The sequence below is a fragment of the Lactuca sativa genome, chromosome 3 (genome assembly GCF_002870075.4).
Source record: "Lactuca sativa cultivar Salinas chromosome 3, Lsat_Salinas_v11, whole genome shotgun sequence".
NCBI lineage: Eukaryota > Viridiplantae > Streptophyta > Magnoliopsida > Asterales > Asteraceae > Lactuca > Lactuca sativa.
Window position 1 is genome coordinate 20024032 of NC_056625.2, and position 21900 is coordinate 20045931.

General features: G+C 31.8%; 1 long non-coding RNA gene across 1 annotated transcript; it reads left to right on the plus strand.

Moving 5' to 3' along the window:
• The first annotated feature begins 13544 nt into the window (after positions 1-13544).
• On the plus strand, positions 13545-15015 carry LOC111919243 (uncharacterized). Its single transcript, XR_006189714.2, has 4 exons — positions 13545-14105; positions 14193-14330; positions 14573-14685; positions 14801-15015. It is a non-coding gene; the product is annotated as an uncharacterized LOC111919243 (long non-coding RNA).
• Positions 15016-21900: the final 6885 nt, after the last annotated feature.

The following is a 21900-nucleotide window of genomic DNA, read 5'->3' on the forward strand; positions in this document are numbered from 1 at the left end:
TACAGTCAATATGGTTTTGACTCGTGTTTGATTATTGTTGGTATGGTAGATGGACAGTAAGACCATGAGTTGGGTCCATGGCAGTACAAAATTGTTGTAAGACTACGGGGCAACTGTAGCATTCATAAGGTTGATAGGCAGTTGCAGAAGTGTTGTAAGACTACATGGTATCCGTAGAATTTACAAGGATGATAGGCTATCGGGGAAGTGTTGTAAGTCTGTGATGTAGTTATAACATTCACCCGAATGAGGTAGGCCATTGTAGGAGTGGTTGTTGGGCTGAAGGAGGATCAACACATGCCTGGGTTAAGGCAATTAGTATTGATGGGGAACCACTCCTTGATTAGTATGAGGGTCGTTGGATCTAAGTCAATATGGGACCTGTATAACACTCGATTAGGTGAGATCCGTGGGTGAGGCCCGTTCAATTGTGCACATTGGGTGAAATCCATAGGCGAGGCCTGTTTGGTTGTGATAGAGTGGGTGAGACCCGGTGGAAATTGGCTTGAGCAAAGTATTGGATCACATTTAGAGTGAGATGATACGGTGGTCAGAGGTTGGTGGATTTTTGGTGCCTTTGGAAGTAGAAGAACACCTTGGAGAAGTGTTGGTTGTCTTGGAGTTTATATATCCAAACCTTGCTTATCTTGATCTAGCTTCTGGAGGTATAAAGTTTGAATCTTGATGATGTATTTGATAGATCTAGCTAGTCTTGGGTATTATGAGCCCTTGGTCACTTTATTGCATAAAGTTTAGATCTTAAAAGTTTATGACCTTTTTATGGATAAAGTTGGAAACTTTATCCATCTAAACATCATATTGATTAAGATCTAGAGGTTTGAGACTTCGACTTAATGGATTAAGTCGGAAAGGATGCACTTTTGGTCCCTTTGAGACTTAAAGACTAGATCTTGGCTGATTCCAGACGGGGCATGATGACTGTGTTGGGCGGGGCCATCACATGTTACTGACAGATCTGTATCGGGGGGGGGGGGGGGGGCGATGAATACCGGGCGAGGCTCGATGCCGGGCAGGGGGCCTAATGGATTCCGTGCGGGGCCCGATGTATGTATTTATGGTAGGTGGTATTTTGGGGAACTCACTAACTTTTGTGCTTACGGTTTATTGTAACACCGTAATTTTTCAAGACAATTTTTCCTTTCAAAACATATGATTCTCAATACACATTTCATAAAATATCATTTGTTTAGTTTACCAAACACAATCCCTTGTTAATTACTTAATAATCCAGGATCCTCGAAACATAATTCTTTCTCTGGTGTGTACAATCAAGTCGGTGTTGTCCCGAGATACTGAGAAAACCTGAAACACATAACACATAACACGTAAGCATAAAGCTTAGTGAGTTCCCCAAAATACCACATACAACAATTTACCACTCGAGGCGATACTCTATAAGACCCTCCGGTCAATGTGTTTCAGTGGGACCCTCCAGTCCCGTAGCTCATTGGGCCCTCCGGTCCGGTCTAGCTCGTTGGACCCTTCGGTCCGGTCTATATCGTTGGACCCTCCGGTCCGGTCTATACAACACATAGCATACATATAAAAAATACACATAATCTCATACATACACATAGCACACAAGACCCTCCGGTCTACACATGGATACCACTCTAGGTAATGTATAGTGAGAAGACTCACCTTGCAGGATGTCAGGTACCCGTGCTCGATAACCCGACCTAGCCTCCTCCTATCATAATGATAACATCTCTAATCAATACTTTCTCTTGTCCTCATCTCTAAAGAATGGGTAGAAGACCATTCTACCCTTCCCTGACCTCTCTTGAATCAGCTTAACCAAAACCCTAAGGTCAACTGAAGTAAACTCTAGTCAACGGTCAAACTTTGACCAGACTTGTCAAGTGCACTCGGGTGACTCAGCGAGTCAATGCGTGTTCTCAGAATCCTCCTAAGGCCTCACTCGACTCGTCGAGTTAGCCTTTCACTCGGTGGGTCACCATTGATCACGAATCACGGGGCAACCCGACTCGACTCGTCGAGTTCTCTTATGGACTCGGCAAGTTTCCTCCATGGCAACACTAAAACGATCTTCTGAGGTTAGATCTGTTTCTCTAACTTGTAGATCTGACCTTCTAACACCCAATAATCACGTAAAGGTCCAATCTTTAAGCTCATGCACCACTTATAGTGTCTTATTTGGTGAAATAGCTTCTAAAATGGCAACCTAGGTTCACAACTCCAATGGAACATAATAAAGTTGAAAGAGTGGGACTCTTTGGACCTCTCAGGGTTCAGATCTGAGGTTTCCCACCTCAGATCATGACTCACTTAGCTCATAATCATAATAGAAGGGGAGTTAAACCCTAAAACTCCCAAATCTCGAGGTCTAACCAAAAACACGTGAAAAGGATGCAAGATATACCTCCTACAGTAGTCCCTTACGAAGAAATGTTAGATCCACAGCCCCCCTCTAGTTCCTTGCTTGAATCATGCTCTTTTCCTTCTATAAAACCCACCAAATTACTTGATTGCATCATAGTAACTCTCCCATGGCTCCAATGGCGATTTAGGGTTTCTCACAGGAGATATGAGGCACACCCAAGGTCATAAGTTCCTTTAAATAGGCTCCAACCCCGGAACTTAGGGTTTTCTCGGCCCAGAACCTACTCGGCGAGTCCATACTTGGACTCGTTGAGTCTGCTCATTAAATCCACGTGATCAACCCGTCGTGACTCGGCGAGTCAGGCCTTCGACTCGTCGAGTCCCTCCTAAATCCTCAAAATTGAAACCCGAACTATCATACCCAAAATTCCGGATGCTACATTTATGTTTATGGTTTCAGGTACTTTTGGTTCCAAAGGGAAGGGCCCGACTTAATCGCACGACATCCACGCATGTTTTTACACTTTATGATTTTGGGATTGTACTCTGATAACCATTTTCACTATAAAATGCTTTTAAATTGTCGATAAGAATAAATGGTGTTTATATGTTGAATTAAAAATGAAAATTTGACCTTATGATTTTTGCGTCGTTACATTACAATAGTTGATGTTTTACAATGTTCCAACATTCAATACTAAAACAAAGATCAAATCCAATTACTAAAATTGTGAAGTCCAATTCCTCGAGCATGACCTTCATACTTAGCTTGAGGAAGGGGCTTCCTGAATGAGTATGCCAAATTTTGATCAGTGTGTACTTTGCGATTACTTATCTCACCTCTTCCAAATTCATCTCGAATGTAGTTGAACCTTTGATTATGTGTCTGGTCTTCTAATGTGATATGGGTTCTTTGGCCAGAGAAATAGCACCTTCATTGTCGTAAAAGATCTCTAATGGATCTCGAATGGAAGGAATATGTGACAATTCTCAATTTAGGTCAATTTATCGCTTTAAGATCAAGCATGATTATGTTTAAAAACTTATGTACTAATATAACCTATGCAAGTCATTTTGATGTAAATAAAGTTTATACACTTTGAGATGTATCCCCGATATCACATAATTCTTGAATATGTGTAAAAAGTCGATAAACAAGCATCTCTATACTAATAAATGAAAATCAATGTGTCACATGTCATTCTCTCACTACTTTTGACACTTGTAATTTTGTAGTTTTTTTTGGATTAATAAAATCCAAATGTCAAATTCTAGATTTTTTCAAATTTTAAAATTAAAAATCCACATAAAATTTTATTTAAATATGTAATGTATTAAATGTTTTAAATATGGTTGATTCCTTTCTTATTTTACATCCCCAATTTCCATCTATACTTATACGTCCTTGATTTGCTCAACAATTCACAAAGAAGGATTTCAAGATTTTATTCTCACCATAATCTTTCATTTTTTTCTGAAAAAAAAAATCAAATTTCAACTGAACATTATAATTAAAATATAATATAAAACCATTTATATGATGAATTTCAATTCAATCTAATATTATATAGTTTGTATGATTAAAAATAATTTAGATATATCTTAAAAATATCAAAATATATTATACGAAAACTTTTTGATAATGACACCAACAACATGCTTATTTAGCTTGTATTTTTTTTATTTTACAAATAGAATTTATTTAAACATATTTTTGAGAATAACAAAACAATAGAAGTTATTAACAAACTAAATTATTTCATTATAATTATTTTAAATAAAACAATGATATTACTATATATGATTGTAGTTTTTTTTTCCGATAATTAAAATTTGTATTTGATTATACAACACAATGATTTTATCATTAGTCTCAAGTTAAAATACATTGCTGATATTTTGATATTTAAACCTAAATATTTAGCTTTTGTTTTAATCAACCCGTGTATTACACGAGTTTCACACCTAGTCTACCCTAATAAATAAGAATGATTTTGCCACATGTCCTCTCATCCTTTATTTTGACACTTGTCATTTTCTAGATTTTTTTTGATTTATTTAATATCCACTTTTCATTTTATAGGTTTTTTCTTTTTTATTCAAATCTCACCTATTAAATGTCACCTTATGTTAATTAATTCTATAAATATATTAATTAATGTACATAATAACTTTCTATTTTTAATTTTTTTCTATTAATATATTAATTAATATATATATATATATATATATATATATATATATATATATATATATATATATATATATATATTAATGTAGATAATACATTCCATTTGTGAATTCATATTAATTAATTTTATTAGTATAGATTAATTAAGACCAAATTACATAAATAGTCCATACGGTTTACCAAAAGGTCACAAACTCAATCCTTATTTTTTTATTAACATAGTCTTTGTGGTTACCAAAACTTTCTATTAATAAACCCGTATAATACACGAGTTTCACACCTAGTTTGTCATTATACATAAATAATGATTGGATACATATGATTTGAATAGATATGTATTAATTATTATTATCTCTATACTAATAAAAGAGTAGTCCTTTTGCCAAGTGTCATAATATTAGAACTCCTAATTAATATGATGCCACTTGTCATTCTATTAATTCTCTATTTTAAATTTATTAAACCTCCTAATTAATGTGATGTTATTTGTCAATCTATTTATTCTTTATTTTAAATTTTAAATTTTATATTATTGTTTTCATTAGTTCGCAAATAAAAAGAGTCTAATATATATGATAAATTGATATGGGCATATGTAGTTATAAAATTCATGCATTATCTTTATAATTTATGTTGTTTTTGTCTCATATAATGAACAAAAGGTGCTTAATTAGTTTAGAATTTCATTTTTCTGAAACAATGACATGCTCGGGTGGAAAAGGAAGCGGAACTAGCGATTGGAAGCTTGGATCTTGGATTTTGAAGAAAGAAGGATGTTGCTGGACAGCTTGACCCCTCGTCAGTGTTTTGGACATATCTCATGAACCATAACTCTGATTGATGAGATTCAAAATATTCTGAAAAGTAGACACAATTTCGGATGACTTTCATGTTTTGAGAAAATGCTGATTCCAAACGGAATCGACGAGTAGGGCATCAACTCGACGAGTTGGTCAGAAGTTTCGCGATTCTTGACTTTGCCTTGCCGTACACGGGATTTTAAGTGATGGACTCGGCGAGTAGGTCACTGGACTCGCTGAGTAGCCCCTGTTTTCAGAATATATATAGAAACGCTTCTCATTCGAACCCTAATGAATGGGGGAAGTTTAGGACGATTTTTGGAGGCCAGAAGGGTTCTTAGAAGCTGTGGTTTTCGAGATTTCAACCTAGATATCAACTTGGAAGAAGATCAAAGGCAATAACACACTACTTTTATCTTAATCTTTTGCATAAACCATGTTTCAATCATTAGATTATGTTTTTAGTTTGTTATTTGCTGTAGATATGAGCTAAAAATTCATAACTTCTATTTAGGATAGATGATTTTGTGATTATGGTTTGATTTATTGTAGGATTGATTTAATATTGGTGATTTTTTTGATTCTAGCTTGTTAAAGAACCTTATGTGTGAATGATAACTATTTTCTGTTAATAGGAAGATAATTGAGTTGCATGAATATCTCTTGGTTGTTAACCTCATATGTTTATGTGACCACTTTATCATATGTCTAGGATTAATGAACATGAAACTAGAATTAATAAGAAAAATAGGTAAATTCATGTGTGAGCTTGTGTGATGACCATCAACAAGAGGTTAACTAAAGGACCAAATTAGTTAACCATTACAAGTCTAAATTAACCCGAATAAATAACCTAGTGAATTGAATTAAATTAGACAACTGACCACTGTTTGAGTTAGTTTGTTCTCTAAGGATTAGTGCAGCGAACGTGAATCTAATCACTTAAATCGGTAGCCAATAAAAGAATTAATCCATTTCACTATTACCATAATATCAACCATAGGATCAATTGAGTTGAACTAAACAGAAGTTCCCTTCATTATTGAATTTAGTTGAATCTTTGCTTATCTAGTTCTTAGTTTCTTAGTTTAAATTTTAGTTAATTGTTTAAGTTTCTAGTCTTGCAAAACTAGAGAAAACCCATTTTCTATTACTTGTTTTATTTAGATAATATTAGCATTTATTTTAATTGTTTATCGTTCCCTGTGTTCGATACCTTACTTGCTTGAATTATATTACTAATCGATAGGTACACTGCCTTTCGTGTGTTTATTTTGTGTCTAAGTTAGTAGGATTAAAACTAGTTTGTTTCACACACATCATAAATTAATTCAACATATTTATTTGAATCAATAATTATAATTTTACATAACTAATAAAAAAATCTCTTAATTAATAATGTATTTAAAATTTTATATAAAATAATTGAATAATAATTTTGAATTTTTTACTATGAATATTAATTAATTTTGTAACCGTGGTTTCCATGGGTTAATCATGATCGTAAAATCAAAACCTCAAACAGTTTGTTTCACTTGCTCCACTGGGATTTGCAATTACGTTTTGATATTTTGAACAAGGTAATGTAAGCTAGTATATGAAAAGAACTTTTCTTTTTCAAGACCCGACACACTGCGTCGCTTGGCCACAAATGCGACACACCGCACTCGATCTCACCGTTGAGTCAGGATTGATTACATCCGTTGGATAAAAAATCTCTAACCTATAAATACTATCCCTCTCTCACCGTCTCTCACTCACTCACTCACTCTCTCTCTCTCTCTCTCTCTCTTTCACTCACTCTCCCCCTCTCCCCCTTTCTTTCTCTCTCTCTCTCTCTCTCTCTCTGTCTATCTCTTGTTTTTTTTTCTCTCCCCTCTCTCTCCCTCTCTCTCTTGAATTTCCGGTGACAAATCACCATCGACAACCACTTCACCCATTGTCTGTTACCACCATCACCTGCCTCTTGCCACTGTAAGACCTCTGTTACTCACCACTGAACACCACCCACAACCCTCCGACATCGGTAGCTGGGCCATCTCTTTTTCCGGTCAAACCTCCGGCACCAATGACATTTCAGTGAAAATTCCGACGATTTTCCGACGAAGCTCTAGCCACTTTTCTGGCGAAACAATATTCACTTTCTGACAGACCACGATTTATTTCCGACGAAGTGTTTTTTAAATGACATTTTTCCGACAACATCTTCTAGGCTTCTCTCCTTTGTCTCGTTTACACTAAGCGAACCTAGCTGTGAGTTTTACGACCTATTTTCTTACGTTTTACAATTATCAGGGGGTACATGTTAAAATGTTTATAAATTCGTACATTAAAATTTAGAAACTTTCATTTACAAGCTTATGCTAGATAAATCATGCTGACGAACTTGCATTTATGGACTTATGCTTATAAACTTATGCATTTGTGTATATGTTGTTAAAACTTAAGCATTGTGTATATGCTTTTAAACTTATGCCTGAGAAATTTTGTGTACAAGCTTAGACTTACGAACTTATAAAACTTATCACTCAATGATTACATGAGACATATTCTTTACCTAAGTTCAATACTTATAAGACCCCTGACTTATAACCGTTAATCTTGGTGAGTGAGGGAATTATGTATAGATCTATACGGGTTGAAAACCCCACCTATGGTTGCTAGCTACAACCTTGACGGTTAACTCACAATGGGTGACAATTTTCTACTTATTATGATGTCCAATGAAGTTTCGAGAGGGGAAAAACCACTTAGTCAGGAGCTCAGTTATAAGGATTTATTATAACCTTGAAAGTGTAATTACTTCACTAATAATATATAAGTCGAGAAACCACTTATATACATCAAGAAACTACTTATGTTTGAAATTACTTTTATTTCAGATACTACAAACCTATTAACTCACCATCATTATGTTGACACTCTTCAAAATAAACATGTATTCTTATGGAAGTAAACCGTTTCAAAAGTATTGGACTAAACATAATTATATTTACTTAAACATCAGCAAATCATGACGAATATAGTTATCATCGCTTGTGGAGGATATTAAAGGTCTATATCAATATATACTAGATCAATCAATCCTTTACTTGCTTCACATAAACATGTGAAAAAGGAGTTAGTCGTAATTTTCCAATGAACAAGATTCTCATGCATCATGCAATTCGAATTGTATGACTCCAAGTTTCTGTCCAACTTAAACTTGGTGATGAGATTTCTTTTCATTTTGTTAAATCTGAGAATACTGCAAGCATGATATAATAAGAATCAAATCCACAATTAATATTGCTATCATTAGAAACACACTCATTAATACCATTGCAAGGAAATATAAAATAAAGCAACTTCATAAACCAAAGCTTTACTTTTATTGAAACAAAACGAAAATTGGAACTTATCCTTATAAGGAATATAATAAAAACTATGTTTCTAGACATCTCAAAATAGTAATAACAATTTATTATATTATCCTAACTAGTAGCTCCAAATTCTAACAATCGAACCATGCGACCCCACGATAAGATTTAGCTCACTTTTGCTTAAGCTTGATTTTTTCTTTTAGATCCTGAAATACCATCAAAATGTGATCATCACATTTTGTATTACAAGTCTACAAATAGGAACTTATAATGGAGTTAGATAATGGATGTACCTGAAGTAGAGTCACACGAATTGATATTAGCATCTTCAAGATCCTTCAGGTATTTTAGGCAACTTCACTTCCAATGTCTCTTTAATTGGCAGTAGAAACAAATGGACTCATTGGGGTCAACATTGGGAATGATCTTAGAATCAAACCTTCTCTTTACCATGCGATTATACTGTGTGACCTTGGCCAATCCCTTTCAATTGGGAAGAGAAACCTTTTTCTTGATCACAAATGTTACCATTTTCAGTGTCCATAGAAACCTTGGGATTAGACCTATTAAGCATTTTTGCTTCGGTTGAATTCTTAAACATTTCCGCTTCTACAACCATCAACATATGGGTCAGATCAATTAGGGTCATGTCGAGATTCCTCATATGAAAGTTCTCAACGAACTGACCATATGACTTAGGAAACAAGATAAGAACCAAATCAATGGCTTTCTCCTTCGAGAATATAACACCCATTCTTTCCAAATTGTCAAAGTACGATTTCATTTTCAGAACATGCACACTCAAAAAATTTACATCTTTGTGTTTACACGCCAATACAAATTAAGTAGTTTCATATCTTTCAACTTGAGAAAAACGTGACACTAGGAGAGTCATAGGAAGAGGATGAAGATTTGAAGGAGGACAATGCCCAATTCCACCATTACTTAAAGAAAAGATGAAATTTTCACCCTGATCATAATGTGGAATACCATCTCTAGAAGATTAAGGAAAAACATTTCCATAAGAATGAGGAAGATTTTTTTAATCTTTATTTGACATCTAAAAATGGGAAAAGAGAGAATTCAAGTTAGTTGATTTCAATCCTAAATTATTAACCAAAATTTAAATTAAGGATAGAATCCATATATTCATTTCGTAATATGAAGAGGGATGCCGTAGTCATATCATGAAACTATTTTAGCTAGGTAGAAACATTTCACCAATTTCAATCAAATGAAACTCCTAGATCTTTTGAGATTTTCGTTGAAACATCAATGACATGTTTAATCTCAGATTATGCTCTCACCAATTGTGACTAGGATGTCGATGATCACTACTAAGATGTGAATAACCATGCAAACCCGCTCAAACACCATCGATCAATATATAATCTTTTATTTATGTAGCCATTAACCATACACGCTCCATCAACAATTATAAACACAAGTTGTTTCATTGTTTCATCTCTATAGTCCCAAATTAGTGATCCAGTTAACCACACACACTCCACTAATGAATCAGAAAGAAACGATGTGCGTTTTCATGGATTAGCATACACTTTCACATTTTTCCTAAAGTAACTAGAGTGAGATTTTAAATAAGGTTCTACTACTTTATAACATTATACTTAATTTTAATGTGATTATGTCTTATCAAAACCATTCGGCTAACGATCATCCACCGCATAAAGGAGTGGTGGATGAAAAGTACACCCATTCAATAGTCATTTTATAAGGCGTTTCCTTATACCCATTCTTATATATCGTGAATAAGGCGTAGTAACGATTCAATTGAATTTTCTTATACATATAATATTAAAAAAACTTTGTAACTTATGCCTCTTAAAATTCAAGATATGACTAATATGCTTTATAATATATATATATATATATATATATATATATATATATATATATATATATATATATATATATATATATATATATATATATGATAACCAATCATGTGTCATAAGCACCAACTAAGTATCATAAGCTAAAAAAAAACTATGAGTTCTATTATCATTTAAATGACATAAGCTAAAGAGCTTGAGAGTTTCAAATGAATATGATTCAAGATAGATGGCCTATCTTGAACCATATTTATTTGAAGGACCTTTTTTTTATAAGAGATAGATAAAAGATAGATGTATATGGCAAATCAAATCTTTCCCTTAAAGTATTAAGATAAAGATGGATTGTAAAAACACAAATACAATAAGTCAAAAACCTTGTATATAAATATATTACATTTAATTATTTTAATATAAGTCTTGAATTTCAACCTTGTATATAAATATATTACATTTAATTTTTTTAATATAAGTCTTTGAATTTCAACTTTCAATTAAATAGTTTTTTTAATATGATTTAAAATAATAACAATGTTTTATATCGAATTTTTATATTATTATAATAGTTACTATTACGTAGTTAATGATTATAACCTAGTTATATTAAACACATGTTTGTTGATATTTGGTTTTCGGTTAATTTGGTTTGGTTAACCGAATAAGGATATCTTATTCGGTTTGGTTTTTGGTTAAATTTTTATTGTTTTGGTTAAACCGAATATATATATATATATATATATATATATATATATATATATATATATATATATATATATATATATATATATATATATATATATATATATCAACATTTTATGTATAAATTTATTGATTAGTTACTAAGATTTCCATGCATTTTTTTGTTAGTATCAAATATAAAGTTATAATTGTTTTATATTTTGTATTAAAAAGCAAAAACAAATTAACAAATAACCTTTAGTCATTTCTTTCATTTTCATATACGGTTAAACTTATATTAACCTATCACTACAACTTGAATATAATATGTTATATATTAATGTAGTTTCTTTGTTTGGTAATAGTTTAGTAAGCTTTTTTCTTTTAGTTTAAAATTTATTTTTACGTGTTGAATTTTATTCGGTTTAACCGTTAAACTGAACCGAATAAACCATAACCGAATAAACTGAAACCGATTAAACCGAACCTTATTTGGTTTGGTTATGGTTAAATTTAAAATGTAAAAAAACCAAAAAAACCGAACCGTTTTAACCGAAAACCGAAAAACCAAACCAAATAACACCCCTAGATAGAACTCTATTAAGTATTAACCTATTAACTTTTCCTTTGATTATGATAATCATCACTAATACCAAAACACGTTATTCTTATTTTTCTAGCATCCAATTTTTTTTTCCCGTCGATTATACTTAATAGATCATGACATATTTTAAGAAAACTAGTTTATATGTAATATCAAAAGAAGTGGCATCCAAACTTTTATTCCCATTGATTATACTTAATAGATCATGACATACTTTAAGAAAGCTAGTTTATATGTAATATCAAAAGAAGTGATATGGTTCAATCTAAATATATATTTTGTTTAACTAATGAATTGACATAAATAAAAACTTGTTGGATTTATGTAGTAAAAATATATTAATTAACAAAAAATTAAATACCATAAGATGAAAAGTTGTTGGAGTTTCAAATGAATATGGTTGAAAAATAAATAAACAAATGAATAGTTTGTAAATTAATTAAGTTTTAAAATATCTAAAAATAATAATAAATAAAAATTTATACAAATTTTTTATTTATGTGCAACCTACATATAGAAACAATCAAAAAATATAAGTATTGAAATATAAATCTCAAATGTCAACCTTATAATAAACATTTCTTTCACTATATTAGTTCTATTTAATATTAGTTATATTTAATAACATATATGTATATATTTTTGATAATATAATTTTCTTCCTACACAATGTGTGGGTGTTCGACTAATCTCTCTGTCTCTCTCTCTCTCTCTCTCTCTCTCTATATATATATATATATATATATATATATATATATATATATATATATATAGAGAGAGAGAGAGAGAGAGAGAGAAATTGCGTTATTGCCCTTTTATGCATTAAACTAATCAATTGATCACAACCAATAGATTGATTTTTATCAAAGGCCTAAAAATGTTCCTATGTTCTGACAAAAAAATTTGTTCTCAAAGGATCCTAAAATTGTGTTATGAAACACTTAACACTTATTATTTTGACAGAAAGACAATTTTCCAGAAATTCTTAACCGTTGTGTTTTGCTTCTCCCATTGCACTTGTTGGGGAAATCTTAGTGCTAAAGTTAAGGGTTTTACCTTCAAATTTTAATTGATTTATTGTTCTATCACGAAAATGCTTTCTATTATGTTCATAAGGATGGATACATGATTGTTAGAGATGGTATAGGGGCGGGAAATACATGAGACCCCAATCACCATCCCCATCCCTAAATCCCCATTCCAATCCTCATCCCTATTAGAGAACACAAATTTATCATCATCCCTACCCCCAACGGGGACCAAAGATTCCCAACGGTGAATCGGAGATTTCTTTTTCTTTTTTAATAAGAAAAATTTTACGTCAAGAAAAACTCTAAATTTCAGTTTTACCAACATAAGTTTAAAGATTATAAAAAAAATATTCATAGAGTGCATAAAAACTATAAACAAATTTTCTAACAAATTTAAATACATACATGAAAATCAAGTAGAATTTTTTTTATCAAAATGATATTTGAGGTAAAATAGATAAACTAAGTAGAAAAAAATACACGATGTTAATTCTTATATAGATATTAAAGATGGATCATATTTAGGAATAGTGAACATCCTGATTTTTTGGCAAAACTGGTCCTTTGGTTATGGGTATGTGTTCTCTTGTGGCTTTGTTGTTGCCGATTTTTTATGGGGCATATTATGTTATTTTCTCAATTCTTTATGATACGTGTCTTTCTTTCCTTCCCTCTTCCGATGTAATTGATACGTGTCATTACCACCGCCTCAAATCCCTCTTTCCACTTCCTGATCCATCTTATCCACCACTACCCTGTGTGAGGGCTTCTGTTTAGAACCTATTGAGAACTGCCATCACCAATGTCTGCTTGCATCACCGATCTCTGCCAGCTGCAACCATCGTCATCCCGTCGGCTTTTGGCTTCAGCCTGACACCTATTTTCCATCATTTTTCCGTTGACTTTCAACTGTTCAACGTCTACACCACAAGCGATTTGCGATTTGTAGCTAAGCATATTTTTATTTCGGATTTGAACGAAGCTATTGTTCAATTTCGGTATACTTTGGATTTTGTTTTTTTCATTCTTTATTATGAAATTTGAAAGTGAGTTTGATGATGTACACCAAGTGCTCGATGAAATGTTACAACCAAATGTTAATGTTTCTTACATCTGTTGGACTCTGTGGATGCATAGATTTCCAAGCACTATGATGTTGTCGATCTTTTACTGTGTCCATGGTAAATATGTGGAATTGAGATAAAGCATTGGTGGTTTTTAGGTAATTTTATATCATTTTTTTTACTCAATATTTACACTTTTATTCACTCCATTTATTGATAATTATCTGCTTTTGTATTATTGATAGGGCTGATTGGAGATGTGTTGTTGACAACCTTTTAACCAAAAAAAGGTGTTGCAAAGGCTTCAACAACTAAACTATATACTCAATCATCAACTACATATGATTCTCTCCAAAGGAATCCTTTTGAATGAGGGTAAAACGGTAATTAGTTACCTATGTTTATAAATACTTCAAATTTTATTTCTTTTTAACTACAATGTATAAACCACTAACAATGATGTGTTTTTGATTTTTAAGGGTTTTTGTTTTTGTTAATGCTCCCTGTTACAGCTTGACAACACTCTCATGTAAAGCAAAACACAGACTTATCTGATATTCTAAAATCAAGACAAAGACCAACTTGAGTTTTTTTTTTTATTGACAGTGTTTTTGTTTTATGACAGACTAAATCCATTCTCTCCTGGGGCAATTACCACTAATCATTGAAGACCGTATGCAAACATTCTCAAGATACAGGAACAAGAAAATAAAGAGAAATTTTGGCAGAAAAATGAAGGTATTATATATTACATTATCACATATTTCATATTCTTAATGCACATTTCTTGACGGGTTACCAAGATTATTTTTAGAAAAATTTTGCATCTTTAAGATTTTTTTTTTCTTTCCAGAGTATGCTTACAGGAAGGCTTTGAAAGTTTCTCAAACTAAAGACAAAATGAAGGAGACCTTGTCAAAACAAGCTGTTAAAGATTGCTTACTTATTGGAAAAATAAATGGTTTGGTGGAGTCGAAAGTGATTTGTATGGTTAGTCTTTTATTTCATTGTTATAATGATTTTTTTACAATTAAATCAATTTAGTCACTTGATTATTTTTTTTGTAGTGATTAAGACATTATTATACTTTTTTAGGTGAAAACGCTGGGGAGATCACAATTTCATTATCAGTCAAATAAAGTCAAAGTCGTGGTTCCATTTTTACACTTAAAGAAAGATTCCAATAGGCATTGTTTGATTATTTTTTCCAAATGGAGTTGACGGGTTAAAGGTTTTTTTTTTCGACTTTATTTATATTTCTTTGCCTGTTTCGAAGCTCCTTTAATTTTTCACCATCCACATCTATAAGTTATTATATGTCTAAATGATGCCTTCTGCACTAATTCAAATACATTAAGGGTTTTTTGTAACTAGGACCGGAGATGATAATGGCAGGAAGAGAAATAGGGGTAAATTGGTCATTTCAGGAACACCGAGTGTATTATTGCTTTTGCAACTTAGGATTACACTTTTAGTTCTTATACAATTGCTTTTGCAACCTACTTAAATTTCGATACCAATATGAGCATTTTATTTTATATGTTTTCTTTTTGTTTTTGTTTTAATAATATATATTTATTTCACAGGACAAATGACAAAATATTTTGAAAGCAAGTGGTCTACTTATGGGAAGCAGGATATAGGTTAGTTATCTTATTTTATCTTCTATTATTTGAATGCCATTAATCTTTTTTTTTTTTTTGTAAAAAACATTTAAATATGTCACACCCCCAAACCTGAACGGCGGAAACGTTCGGGGGCGGATGACTTCATGTGGTAACGTAACAATTGAATACATAGTAAATAAAGCAATACAACCATCATATATATAATTGAAAGTTTACATTTGTCAAAAAGTTACATGTTCAAAACCAATTACAATATGATGTCAAAATATGAGATTAAACTGGCGCCGCAGCATCCCTTCATCAAAAGCATAATGATACCTGAAATTACTGATTCCCTAGGACATACAAGTAATTTTGAAAGAGTAGATCAGCATTTAAGCTGGTGAGTTTCATAAGTATTTAAATAACAATGTTTGTATGAAATGAAATGTTTTGTCCTTGGTTGTGTTGTGTTTAGAAAATCCTATATTTTCTACTAATATAAAAGTAGCCTTCTCTCAAGACCAATGTTTGTTTCTAAAATGTATGTAAGTGTAAAATAACCAATGTGTTTGAAAACCTTGTAAATCAATGCATTTTGAATACCCCATGTGAGTTTTATAACCATACTATTGACTCGGAATGCCTATACACAACGTTCTTCAGGTGTTGGAATGTTATGACGTTTGTCACCCCAAATGGTGGACTGTAGCTAACAGTCAGGGCGCGGGTTGTCAAGCCCGTATAGATCTATACACAAACACCATGCTCCCCCTCAAAGGGATTCTGGTATATAATACAGGACTTGAAATGTGTACTCGAACGTACGTGAAGTTTATGTCTCACAAAACCATGGTATAAAAGCAGATTAACGTGTTTAAAATGTTCGTTTGTTCTTGTATATGAAAGTGACTTCTTGAAAATCATGTTTCTAGTATGTAAAAGTTAGCAATATCCTCGTAATACTATACCTATTATAGTTTTCTAAAAGTGTGACTTGTTTGTTTAGAAAATGCCTAGAAAAGGAATCACTTTTTATAAATGTATAGATTTTTGTAGAGCCTAAGATAGACAAGTATACATATAATCTAAGAAAATGTTTAGTTTATACATGCATTACAACAATTTATATTTTTAAAGATAGGATTCTATTGTAATATATTTTGTATACGAGAGTTCCCTATAAAGTTTATAAATCACATATGATTCTACTTAATAAAAGTGTATAAAAATCTTTATATATAACACCCGATAGTAGTCGTGTGTTTTGCTTGTAATTCCCCCCCCCCCCCCCCCCCCCCTTAGAAAGCATATAAAAGCATTTACAATATTTAAAAAGGGTTAATTAAGGGGTATGAACTCACTTGAAAGTTTAAAGATAGCGAGATGGAAAACCGGGCAGAGTTTCGTCTCGGGAAACGGATTTTTCTCGGGATTCTCGGGAATCTCGGGAGTAAAATCGACCTTCGAGACTTGAGCAAAAAGACCAGAGCTTTGGGGTAGTGCGGCCACGGAAATCGAGGCAATATCGTGAGAGAAATGGGGTGAATTTTCCGGAACCCTCGCATCTCTATTTATAGGGGCTGAGAGGCCTTGGTACGTGGGGCGTACGGGCGTACGCAGCGCGTACCCGTGCGTCATGCATGAGCGAGTCCTCGACTGCCCCGGAGCTCGGATGGGACGGATCGCATAGGCTCGCATAGGGGAGACGTGGACGGACCGAGACCAAGGCCTTCGCGTACGCGGGGCGTACGAGGCTACGCAGCGCGTAACTCGGATGAGGACGCCGACTCCTCCTTCAGATATTACTAGAATTTTGATTTAAATTTATATATAATTTATTTAATAAACTTCAAAAAATCATATCTTCTTCATACGAACTTCGTTTTTGATGGTCTTTATATCCACGCGTAGGTGAGACTACGCTCTACAACTTTCGTTTAGACTCCGTTGGCAAATTCCGAAATTATTTTTATTATTTATTTATAAAATGACGTGATTAAGGAATTTCTTTAAAAATTCATAACTTCTTTATCTGACGTCGGTTTTTGCCAGACTTTTCACCGCTGAAATACCATTGTCGAGACCTTCGATTCTCGTTTAGGTCATTCCGGCCAAAAGTCACTCGATTTCCGATTCGAGTTTTTAGCTGTCTGCTGCTAAGCCGAACTTGGAAAAATCTTAACTTCAATATACGAAGCCGGATTTGGGCATTCTTTTTACGTATGATCCCGGTTTAATGATATTAAACATAGTAGGTAGTTAAATAGAAACTTTTTGGACATTTTATTATCAAAGTTAATTTCTTTAACTCAAAAGTGGTTACAATATTTGACTTATTAGGTCATTACCAAGAGTTGAAATATCGATTTGTCACAAAATATGATGATTTTAAATGAACGAAAAGTTTGTGCTAATCATAGAATGAGCAAAAGAGATGTCAACGATGGCGTCCATTGACAAAATCAATTTTGGTAAGAGACATGTAACCTGTTTTCTCTCTTGGGTATAAATGGTGTTGTTTTTGTTGTGGGAGATTCTAGCACAAAATCAATTTTTGTAACCTGCAATGGATATGCTATTTGTTTTTGGTTAGAAAATCATTAAGTTTTGGTTTTTTGCAACTTGTTTTCTCTCTCGGGTGCAAATGGTGATTTTTTCTTTGGTGTGTGATTTGATCATTCAAGGAAATGAAATGAAAGAAGACAAGTGAGGGATGGGGTAATATGAAGATGCTATTACTGTATTTCTTGTAGATTGCATTGTACTTTCATTTAAAACTACCCGAATATAAGATTGTATTTTCATTGTTTTTTAAAATATATTCAGATATGACATTCTATTTCTTTTACTAACATGATTTATCGTTACATTTCCACTCATCCGATTGATGACGAATTACACAGAATAGCAACATACTTTAATGTGGATACCAAGTCATGCAATGTACTTCATTATTTGTCTCACAAAACGAACATGTTCCGCCCCGCGCAACGCGCGGGAAACCCCTCTAGCCTGATATATAGTATACTAGTTTGGTTACAGAAAATGAGGATTCATTGTGTTTGAGAAAAATTGGCCTGCCTCTTGGCTGCAATAATGGTCCTAAAATGTTACATGACAGCCTATTGTTCTGGAATTGTATCGATAATGTACCAGAATGTGGTGTACTATGTGGTGTACCGGAATCATAAAATATTGATAATGGATTTTGGTGAAATTGGAGATGCTAGAACATTCAACACGAAATCATTCAGTGAAGCGATTTATAACATTAAATATTTGAGGAGGAGAAGAGGGATGTTGCTTACATACCTCCAGGAGTTTATTTGATATAGAGTTTCAAGCTAATCAGTCACATCATTTTGTTTTTTTGGCCAAAATGTTGTTATTAAAGCCTTACAAGATAACAAGCACGAAGTGGCCAAAATGATAACAAGCATGAAATGGTCAAAATGATCGGAACTGTCTAAATCCATCCCCGCAAAGCGGGGTTCTTCATCTAGTTTAGATAAAAGAAGAAGAAAATGTACAATTTCAACCAAATAATTATTAATGAGTTTGGTTACTTGGATAATCTTTTAGGTATCGTAAATTATACTATAAATATCTAAAAAGTAAGTTACAGTTTGGTCCTTATGGTTTGGTCAGATTCGCACTTTCAGTCCATCATTTGAAAATTTGACAAGATGCATCCTTATGGTTTAAAGAAATTGCACTACACATACTTAGTCCATTTAAAATGACCATTTAACCCTTGCTTTTATATCTTTGTTTTTCTTTTATATATATATATATATATATATATATATATATATATATATATATATATATATATATATATATATATATATATATAATTGTTTAATTTATTTATATTCTCTGCTTGCATTTGATTTTATTTATTTATATTTTTATGATTTATATATTTTTTGAAATTTTATTTGAATATATTTTTAATGTTTTTTATGTTTTATTTGTTTATATTTTTTGATAGGTTTTTAGTATTTTTTGTAGTTTTTTTGATGTTTTCTTCGTGTGTGTGTGTGTATATATATATATATATATATATATATATATATATATATATATATATATATATATATATTTTTTATAAAGCTTTTTATAAATATTTTTTGTATAATAAATATAAAAAAGTTTATTAAATGTGAATATGATTAACACAAATTCGGTATAAAATTATTTATTTTATAAATGTTATTGTATAGGCTAATCCGGAATTCGAAACGAGTGTCAATGACATAAAGTTCAATTTTTTTAGTTGTAGAATATTTTTTTACATTTCGTTCCGAATAGAAAATGCTAATTAGAATTCCTGTAACTCAAATACACGTGTCAATGTTTTCGATTTCCTTTTTTTATTAAAGTTTTTGTTCGTTTTCGAGTTATATGGTTTCCAATTAGCCATTATATAACTTGAAACCTGTTTTTGAATTTTGGTTAGCCTATCCATTAATCCTATTAAAAAACTAATTTTATATCTAATCTACGTTAATAATATTCACATTTAACGAATTTTTTTACATTTTTTACAAAAAATATTTAAAAAGTTATAAACAAACAAAACGTCAAAAAAAATTAAATGTATTCAAACAACATGTCAAAAAAACTAGAAAATATTATTCAAAAAATTATATACAAGCAAAATGTGAAAAACATTAAACAATATATTCGAAAAATGTCAAATAAAATCTAAATAATAAAAAATATAAATAAATAAAATAAAATGTAAGCGAAAAAATATAGAAAAAAAAAACAATTATATATATAAGGGTAAAATGGTCTTTTTAAATGAAATAAGAATGTGTAGTGCAATTTTTTTAAACCACAAGGATATATTTAGTCAGATTTTCAAAGGTTGGAGTGAAAATGTGAATCTGACCAAATCACAGGGACCAAAACTGTAATTTACTCATATCTAAATATATGTTTTCTATTATTTTTATATGTGGACTATCGTCCTCAGCTACACCTCCATTTTTTTATTTGGGGATTCTTCGTCCCGGTCCTCATTTCCAGTCAACTTGGAGATTCCTCAATAAAAGAGGACGCGAGTTTTGGGTTCCCCATTAAGTATGAGGTTTTCGGTTCCCCGTTGACCGTTGATTTCTTCCTTTAAAACTCAAGAAGGCTTTAAAAGGATCTCAGGTGACAATTTGGTCGGTGGCATTCAGTCCCACGGTATTATTTTCATGTTTGATTCAAGATTCCATAAAGAATTAGATTCTTAAATGTGGCGAATTTTCCATAGAATGTTCATTTTATCAAAATAAGGATGGTATCAAAATGCAATTTAAGAAAAAAAAAAGTTTAAGATTATCATATTATCTTTTTTATTTTTAAAATTACATATGAAAACCTACCACGCGCTATCACCGCTATCACTACCTCCATTTATAATTTTTATAATCTATATAATATATGTTTAAATATAAGTTATAAAATGAAATAAAATTCAAAAATAAAAATAAAAAAATATTTTGCTTTTCAACACTATTGGATTCAGAGTGATATCTTGTACATCATGTAAATCTAACACCACATACAAACTTATTGGACCGCTATATGGTCAAAGTGAAAGCACTAAACAAGCCTTGGAAATGACAGTAGATGCCATGCTCCATTTCCCCTCCCAAGTCCCAACTATAATACTGCCAACTTATTTACATTTTCTTTTAATTTTGTATTTCTAAAAATTCTTTTGTCGTTCTATCTTTTATAATAAAGTTTCTGCCACATCAGGTGGTTATAGTTTTATTTTATTTAATAAGAATAAAAAACAGGAAAATTCAATCTGCCAGCTACAGCGATACTGTTTGTTCTATCGACATTTTCTAATCGTATTGGGATGTTATTTATCGTTTTAGGCAGATTCATTGTTATATAGAAACCAAATGCAAAACATATATAATACAATCACCTTGTTTCACATTATTAATATATTTTCTGTCAGTATTTTATAATATAGTTTACTTGTTTATTTATATTTATATATAAAATGAGATAAAAAGTGGTGATCAATGAACCCATTTAGTAGGGAGATATTTCTATGGTCCCAGCACAGACCAGATGTGTGAGGTAGGCCACTTTGACATAACATTTAAACATTATATTCGAATTTCGTACAGAAAATTATCAATACTAATCAAGTAAAATTAAGTCAAATCGGAGACGAGCTTTTTCTCTTGTCTACGTGTCCCTGTTTTATGGGGGGTAATGCCTACACATGTTTGGTTTCAGGGACAAACTCTTGTCACATGCATGGATAATACACAAAGTACTAATCACAAGAATTCAATAGAATGAATTTGAAAATATAATTATT